This window comes from Mustela lutreola, chromosome 5 (genome assembly GCF_030435805.1).
Source record: "Mustela lutreola isolate mMusLut2 chromosome 5, mMusLut2.pri, whole genome shotgun sequence".
Classification (NCBI taxonomy): Eukaryota; Metazoa; Chordata; class Mammalia; order Carnivora; family Mustelidae; genus Mustela; species Mustela lutreola.
Genome location: NC_081294.1, coordinates 9,949,607 through 9,959,147, shown reverse-complemented (window position 1 = coordinate 9,959,147; position 9,541 = coordinate 9,949,607). Strand labels below are relative to the sequence as shown.

General features: G+C 39.2%; 1 pseudogene; it reads left to right on the top strand.

Annotated features, from left to right (window-relative positions):
- The first annotated feature begins 7,364 nt into the window (after window positions 1–7,364).
- On the top strand, window positions 7,365–7,913 carry LOC131831507 (heterogeneous nuclear ribonucleoprotein D-like; annotated as a pseudogene).
- Window positions 7,914–9,541: the final 1,628 nt, after the last annotated feature.

The window sequence follows — 9,541 nt, the reverse complement described above, 5'->3', positions numbered from 1 at the left end:
AGAGCCTTCTGACACGTTTTTATGGAACTTAATGGCACTCCTTTGTGCATCTTTTGTTCTGTCAATTTTACAGCCACTTCCTGCTATTCTGTCTCCACAGCACTTTGGAAAAGTGAACTGTAATATCAAATTCTCCCTACTTGTCTAGTTTCATCAATAATCAATACAACACTTCGTGGGTTTCTTTTTTTTTTTTTTTTTTAAGATTTTATTTATTTATTTGACAGAGAGAGATCACAAGTAGGCAGAGAAGCAGGCAGAGAGAGAGAGAGGAGGAAGCAGGCTCCCCGCTGAGCAGAGAGCCCGATGTGGGACTCAATCCCAGGACCCTGAGATCATGACCTGAGCCGAAGGCAGTGGCTTAACCCACTGAGCCACCCAGGCGCCCTACTTCATGGGTTTCTTAAAAGGGTTTTATTTATTTGAGAGACAGAGATAGCGAGAAAGAGCACAAGCAGGGAGGAGCTGGAGAGGCAGGCTCCCTGCTGAGCAGAGAGCCCAATGCCTGAACCCAGGACTCTGGGATGATGCCCTGAGCCGAAGGCAGAAGGTTAACTGACTAAGCCACCCAGGTGCCCAATACCTCATGCTTTTGCAACTCAAAAAACTAAAGAAAGCTGGTATGAGTAATGTATTTTATATTTTGCTGCTTTAATTGGCTTATTGGCCTTTTATCTCATTATTAAAATCTTAAAATGTGAAAAGTCCACCCCTTTTTTCTATCCTGATATTAAAATTAAAACTTTATATTCTGGAGGACTTCATAAGATATAAGAGAAACATATTTTCTCCTTTTAATGAATTTACGTGGAAAAAAATTCACAAAATATTGTAGTTACAAATTTATATGGATCCAAGAAACAAATTTTAGAATTACAATTCCCATCAAAGTGTCTCTAATAACAATTTATATATAGTTATTTCATAGGGGGTTGGCTTCCTAAATCATAGACTTTGGCTGTATGCGCAGCATCATTACGTTTACAATTATACTGGGAGCACTATTTTCAATGTCTTAACTTTAGTATGTCTGCATTATTAAACACCACTGCATGGCTTTAAATATGCAATGACCCAAACTTAGAATGATTCTTCTTTTGTCCATATTTCAAATCAGTTTCTCCTAATATGTATCTAAACCATCCTGTATTAAATACTCAGAAATAGCCAGACAAGAATGATACGAACTCAACACAAATTCAAACCAGTACAAATCATTAACATGGTTTTATTGTAGGCTGTGAAACCCAAAGTCTACCCACCCCACTCTCAGATGGTTTTCAGGAGTCAAAGGAATGATCTCTTTTCCTGTGATTGCACTCACGAGAAGGAATGTTATCAAAAAGGAAAAATGATAAAGCTGACATTCATTACATCTTTCTATAAAAGAATTTTTAAAATTATTTTTATTAACATATAATATTTTACTTGCCCCAGGGGTACACCTCTGTGAATCATCAGGCTTACACATTTCACAGCACTCACCCTAGCACATACCCTCCCCAGTGTCCAACACCTAGGGTGGTTAGCCACCCTATCATCTAGCCACCCTATCCCGCCCCCCGACCCCCAACAACCCTCAGTTTGTTTCCTGAGATGAAGAGTCTCTTATGGTTTGTCTTCCTCCTGATCCCATCCTGTTCCATATAGAATTTAATGGAAATTTCAACTTAATTTATATTCTTTCAATTCACTTATACAGTGGATACATTTCAAGCAAAATCCATATGCACCCTAATTTAAAAGAATACAAGTAATCTTAGGTATAGTAATCAGTACCATCTGATCTTAAATTTCCCGAGATTTATAAGTCCAAGACCGACATGAGTAGATGAGCTATCCTTTGTTATTTTCATCTTATTCTGTAAATGGCAGGTTTAATCGTCCAGTTTTCCAAGACAAATCGTAGGAATCCAATCTTGTATCCAGACCCCTTTCTATCCGTCTAGCCTATTCCTGTCTGTCTGTCTGTCTCTCTCTCTCTCTCTCTCTCACACACACACACACACACACACACACACTGCCCATTTTGTCACCAAGTGAAAAACACAGGGAAACATGAATTCTCTTGAAGCAGGTAATGATAGTAGATGATGAAAGGTCTTAAAAAGAGCTGTGTAGGGTAAGAACCACCACAGCGTTTTCTCTAAGGGTAAGATATTTCACTGGGCGCCCATCATCAATTTCATCAATTTCCTTCAATTACTCAAATTGGGTGACTCCTTTACTTTCTGAACACCGCCTGACATGGTAGGAATGGCTATCTGCAAGCCGGTCCCTAGACTTAACACTTTCTTGCATGCTCATCAGGAAAGTGATTGAAAGCCAATTTTCAAGGACAGATTTTTCCAATAGGTCCAGGCTCTAGCTGTGCCTAAATTCTTTTCTACAAAAGTCAATTCATTTCTTGAATCTCTCCCCTCTCCCTCTACCTTATCCTACTACCCTACTATCATCTCATGCCTCTTGTCCTCCTCTTCCACCATCTCTGTTTGGGAAAAATTCTTCTGACATTTAAAGATAGAGATGTAGTGAAAAGAAAGGCCATCATATTCATAGCAGCAATGGTCACAGTTGCCAAACTTTGGAAAGAACCAAGATGCCTTTTGACAGACAAATGGATAAAGAAGATATGATCTATATATACAATGGAGTATTATGCTTCCATCAGAAAGGATGAATACTCAACTTTTATATCAATATGGACAGGACTGAAGAAGATTACGCCGAGTGAGATAAGTCAAGCAGAGAAAGTCACATGGTTTCACTTACTTGTGGAGCATAAGGAATAACACGGAGGACATGGGGAGATGGGGAGGAGAAGGGAGTTGGGGGAAATCACAGGAGGAGACAAACCATGAGAGACTGTGTACTCTGAGAAACAAACTGAGGATTTTGGAGGGGAGGGGGTAGGAAGTTGGGTGAGCCTGGTGGTGGGTATTATGGAGGTCACGGATTGCATGGAGCACTGGGTGTGGTGCATAAACAATGAATTTTGGAACACTGAAAAAAAATTAAATCAAACTAAATTAAAAAAAATTCTTCTAACATTTTGATCAGGCTGATCTGAAATGGCTGTGTAACTATCTGGAGAAAAATCTAATTCTTTCAGAAGCTGCTGTGGAATTCTCATATTCAACACCTCTTCAGGGGAAGATTCACTTGCTAGATGCACATTCCCACAGGCTGATGCTTCAAGGTCTGATGGTTTACTCGTGTGGAACCAAGTGTGCACCAGAAGAGGAGCGGAAAGGAGGGAGAACCTGGTGCAAGAATAAGGAGTTACTGGAGTGAGAGTTCATTAAAAGAATCTTAATGAATTCTATTAAATTGCATCCCATGTGGTTTGGGACTTGTATATCCTACTCCATTTCCCCTGAAAGATGATGCAGAAAATGTTACTTTACATACTCCTACCCTTGCTCCACGGATAGCACGATGCTATCGATGCCCAAGTCCACTAGTTCCCAAATGCTGGCAGCCATCAACACCACCTGGGGGGCCTAATAAAACATATAGGCTGGGCCCCAACACTAGAGTTGGATCTGGTATGTCTAAAGTGTAGCCTAAGCATTTTCATGCTATCTAATAAGCATCTTATGCTTATTAGATGTTTATTTCTAATAAACATCTAGCAGCTGGTGTTACTGGTAGGAAACCACACTTAGAGAACCCCTGGTTAATCCATATTACTTCGATACTATTAAAGAACTCTTCTTATTTTGGTTCCAACCTCAGGTTCCTATGCAGATCTACAGAGGGCAATTTTTTATCTCAGCAAGAGGAAATACAAGGAAAGCATCTCATTAGCTATTGCTTCAGATTATAGGTGACCTCAAGTGTAACATAGTCATAAATGTGGTGCTTACTAGGAGAGAGAGAATAATAGCCAAATTTAATAACTGTGGAGAAATAAAATCCTCAGTTTAAAACAGACACACACCACACACACACAGAGACTCCTTCCCAGGACTTTTGTCTTCCTTATGAGGAACAGTAAAGAGTCACAAAATCTCTTTGACTTCTTAATGCTGAAAGTCTCTGTATTCGCTTTGAACTGGATTATCATTTTTTGTAAGATATTCTGAATAAAAGAAAGAAGATCATCTTCTAGGCTTTCATTTATGAAAGTAACTGTACCGTTCTAACTTCCTGACCAGACGTTTGGGATTTCATCATAAGATATGATATCGATTCCTCCGTTCCACAAGCTGAAATGCTTCTTACCAGTGCAACTTGATAAAATTGGATGATCAGTTTCATTTTACACCTGGAGATACATTTGCCTCCCTCTGCCTTTCCATCCTGCCTTCATGCTTCTCCTTCGTTTCTTCCATTCTTGAGTAAACCCATCCAGCACTCACTTACTCTTAGGGACTGTGTTAAAAAGTCAGACTATGACCCTGAATGGACTCTATGGCTTATGGTCCAGAAAGGACATCTGACAATATCGTTAGGGGACATAGTGTGCAAGAACTATCGGGCATGTAGCTGATGAAAGCTAAGCATGCAAATGAGGACAAGAGAAAAATGTGGGAATACATACAATCCACCTCTATCTTTGTCACTGGGAAAGCAGACCTATCATTAATTCAGAATAGTATTTGAGGCATGAGAAATAAAATCACTACTTTCATCAAAATGCTTAAACGACTTGATCCATGAAACTCAGAAACAATTTCATTGCTTATTGCATAACATTCCTGAAAATTAATTTGTAGAGACAGTTTTTCACCTGAGCCAATGACTCCCTTTTCTGAATAGATTTCTCATCTGGGCCAAGAGCTTGCTTATCAGGCAGTGGCCTATTTATTAGGGCTCATTTTAAATATCTCCATCTCTATCCATCAATCCCAAACCATTATGTCATTAAGTTTATCCATTTAGATCAGTTTCCCATGTTTCAGTCAATATCAATATCTTTCTCCAAACTGTCCGTTCCAAAATTTTACTTAGATTCTGCCAAAGCGGTGCTCTCTGTTACTGCATTGGGCATAATAAACAGCTTTCCTTGGTCAAAGGGATTCCTGGCCATTTGTTAGGTGAGAGGATTTGACAATCAACATGCAGAGAAGAGTATTAATGCTGAACCTGGTAAGTACAGACTGATTTGAAGGGCCTATACGATATTCTACCACAGGACTTTGCTACTCAAAGTGTGATCTGTGAAGTAGCAGCAGGCATCTTGCCTGGGAGCTTGCTAGAACTGCAGAATCTTGTGGCCCAATCCGCTTACTGAACCGGAGACATGATCTCGCAGCTATCCCTACACACATTAAAGTTTCATAAGTACAGCCACTGGGATAAGTATAGGTAAAAATCCTGTTCCTCCTTTGAAAGAGTTGATGTGCTAGTATCTTTATATCTCAGCTAGCAATAAGTAGCAGTGCTCTCATGCAGCCAACAACATTTTAGAGAAAGGATATTTGGATGGGATTAATGAAGTTACATTTCTATGCTAAAAGCAGGATTTATTTTTCCAATCATTTTATACAAAATCATAGTGCCCAAAGTCATCCCTGAGTGCCTGCATTTTATTAACCCACTGACCATAATCTGCTTTCAAAAGTTCATCTATTCCATTCATTATGAAAACATTCTCTTGTATCACTATTAAGTTTGACATTTGAATTTAAAATGTCAATAAATGCAGAGACAAGAGTCTGTGAGAAATCAGAGCGTGCCCTTCATTTTGTTTAAAAGTAATGGGAACATTGTCACTTGGAGGTTCTGTTAACATTTTGTAGAACAACAAATAAAAATCTTTAAGGGCAATAATACACTGAAAACTAATGCGAGTGCTGACAGTTTTATCTCAGGACAACTGCTCGTATCATGACCACATGACACTCATAAAAATCGGAAGTGCAAATATTTTTGATAATTACAAGACAACCAAATGGCAGACATTCAGCATACAGGTGCCGTATTTAAAAATCATAGAGATTAATACCAATATGTAATAATGATGGAGGTACATACTAAAGCAATTGTCTTTTTTCCCCTAATAGAGCATGTCAGTAATGATCTTCAAGAAAATCCATCTTCCTATGTCTCCAAAGAAATCAGTTTAATTATGTTGTCTTTTACCTGACATAGACATTGTTCATTCAATTCCATTTCCTTGGATCAATAAGGCTCCAAATTACCATCCTTATCTGTTTGCTTGCTTTGAGTCATTGCATAATTTCTTCCATGATTTTAAAGAAGAATTAGAATAACACAACTTTGAGTCAATCCTTTCCCACCAACCTTCCTCAAATGCTTCCCAAACGAAATGTTTTTGACAGTTTTGTATTCAAACGGCTTATTCCCAGTTTCTGATGCCAGCAAACACCCTAGTGCTGAGACCCCTTATAATTATAATGCTTATTAGTATTTTGTACTAATATCCCTTTCATCTTAAGAGTTTTAGGTACTTTATAATCACCACATAAGCCTCAAGTCAGAGACTCCAGCTGAGATCAAGGGGGAGCTGAAGAATAATATCTATCAGCAACTGAAGGAGGATTTAAGTTAGGAAAAATAAATTGCCAAGATTTGGACAGCGTTAACACCTGCTCCCTCTCTGTCTGATTATTGATGTTCAAATCCACAGGTAGTCAGACTACATAGTGTTTGACCCTAGAACAACAAACTCTCATGCTTAAGAAGCTAATGTTGCTCTAACCTAAGACACAGACCACAACCACACTTAAATGGGCACTGTTCCTGGCCTTATGATATTGCTTGAGACACAAAACCATATTTGATTTCAAACATTTTAAGAAAATATAATTTCAAAAGGAGTAAAAAAGGAACCATACATAATATAACATAATGCGGGGTCTTTGAAAATTTGATTTTGTTCTCCTCCAAGGACATTTTAAATCCAGCTCCAGACAACGCTCCACCCCTGCTGCTGCCCCAACCTGGACCAACACCCAGCACCCCCACCTCCACCCTTCCCCCACCCCCCCACCCTCCCACTATCCCCCCTCCCCCCGGGGCCACCAAGTCTGCCCCAAGAGGATATGAATGAGTACAGCAACATAAAGGAATTTGCAGAGGGATCCAAGATCAACACAAGCAGGAATCAGCAGGGTGACAGCAAAATATTTACTGGAAGCTTGAGCTGAGATACGAGCAAGATAGATCTGATGAAATATTTGTCTCAATTTGGGGAAGTAGTAGACTGTACTATTAAAACCAATCTAGTGACCAGAAAATCAAGAGCATTTAGATTGTGCTTTTCAAAGATGCTGCTAGTGTTAACAACGTTTTGGAACTAAAGGAACACAAACTGGATGGCAAATTGATAGACCCCAAAGGGGCCCAAACTTTCAAAGGGAAAGAACTGCCCAAAAAAGATTATTGTGGGTGGATTGAGCCCAGATCCTTCTGAAGAACAAATTAAATAATATTTTGGAGCCTTTGGAGAGGCTGAAAATATTGAACTCCCCATGGATACAAAAACAAATGAAAGAAGAGGATTTTGTTTTATCACATACACAGATGAAGAACCAGTCAAGAAATGGTTAGAAAGCAGGTATCATCAAATTCGTTCTGGGAAGTGTGAAATCAAAGTTGCCCAATCCAAAGAGGTATAAAGTCAGCAACAGCAACAATGAAAAGGAGCAAGAGGTGCTGCAACTGGTGGTCGAGGGGATCCTAGGGGTCGAGGAGGACGTCAGGGCCGAAACTCGAACCAAGGATTTAGTAACGATTATGATCGAGGGTATGGAAATTACAATAGTGCCTGTGGTGGGGATCAGACCTGTAGTGGCTGTGGCAGCTATGATTATACTGGGTGTAATAACTCTGGGAACTGTGCATATGGACGGGGGCATGCAAACTACAGGGGCTAACAGAACTCTTATGGCAAGGTGTCTCATTGGGGTGGCAATCACCAAAACAATTACCAGCCACGCTAAGGAGGACATTGGAGAAAACAGGAGGAGATTGCTAAAGTTAACCCATCTTACAGGACAACATTGAAGACTGGTCTTCTGTTGATCTAAGATGATTATTTTGTAAAAGACTTTCTAGTGTACAAGGCACAACTATGTTCAACTATATATGGCCATCAATTAGTTTTCTTCGTTTTTACTTTGTCTTTTGCTATCTATGTTATGACTCGATGTGGATTTGTTTTTATACAAATTTTATTTCATGTTAAACCTCAAATAAATGCTTCCTTAAGTGAAAAAAAGTAATTTTGTTTATGAAAAATATGCAGAAAATACAAACTAAATAAATATAAAACAAAAATTAACCTAATGACACCAACAAGAAATAATCACTATTAACACACTTGTGTGTTATATTATAGATACATTTACACACACTAATATGTATACATTTTTTAACAGAAATAAAATAGTTTATGGTTTTGAGCCTGGCTTTTAGGTGTTTTGATACATTAATAATACTATTAAAAGTTTGCTTTTTCTCTGTTTTTGACCTTCTTCCTTCTACCTCTTTCATCTACCTTGGGATCCATGACACACTCATCATCAAAATCAACTTTCTTTCTAGTGCCCTGTATAAGCCAATAGTAGCTCCCAAAGTCATGAGGCCCAACTCCCTGTAAATGTCACTTCATTTGGAAAAGAGGTTTTTGCCAGTAAATTTAAATTAATAATTGAGAGATGGAAAAATAACCTGGATTATCCAGTGTAAGGGCCTACTTAGCCAGACTGACTCCATCTTGGTTAAACAGCCATTTTATTGTTTGTGAAGTAAACTTAAATTACTCCCCCCACACGAGAAACTTACTTAAAAGCAAATCTGGGAAACCAGTAAAATATGGTTGGCCAGTTCTTAATAACAGAGCCCAGAATACAAGGATGAGTCAGGCCAGGTGGAGACATCCAATCAGTTAAAAGCACACATACTATCTCCCTAACCACCAAAAAATGTAAACCCCACCTTTTAGGTGCCAAACTTGGGCACCAATTCTGACCAGAGTGATAGGCTAGTTCAAACAACCACTATAGGATAAATTATAATTTATCCTGCACGTGGCCTAACATAATTTAGCCTTCCCCAAAGTACTGTTTGTAACAGTTCCTGGTATGAAGTAATCTTAAATAACAAATCACCAGACCAGATGGAACTAACCAGTCAGCAAAAGACACACGAACCCAGTGGGTTAAAATAACAAGATATGGGTTGTGGTTTTACCCAATAAAAGATAGCCTGTAAGATTGGGAGGGGTCGCTCTCTTTAGAGGTGGCCCTGACGGGTCAGTCAATTCTTGAGCCTGTAAGATTGGGTGCTGTTGCTCTCTTCGGAGGTGGCCCTGGCCGATCAGTCTGACTTCTAATGCTTGGCATAGAATAAAGCTTTGCATAACTTTCATTTTGTCTCAGTTTCGTTCCTTTGATAACGGACGCCAACACCAGGTGGGCATTAAATGCACTGGCACAATTTTTGAAAGAGAAAAGTAAAAGGGAGAGGTTCCTGGATGGCTCAGTCAGTTAAGCATCTGCCTTTGGCTCAGGTCATGATCTCAGGGTTGTGGGATCAAGTCCCAACGTCAGGCTTCCCGCTCAGCAGG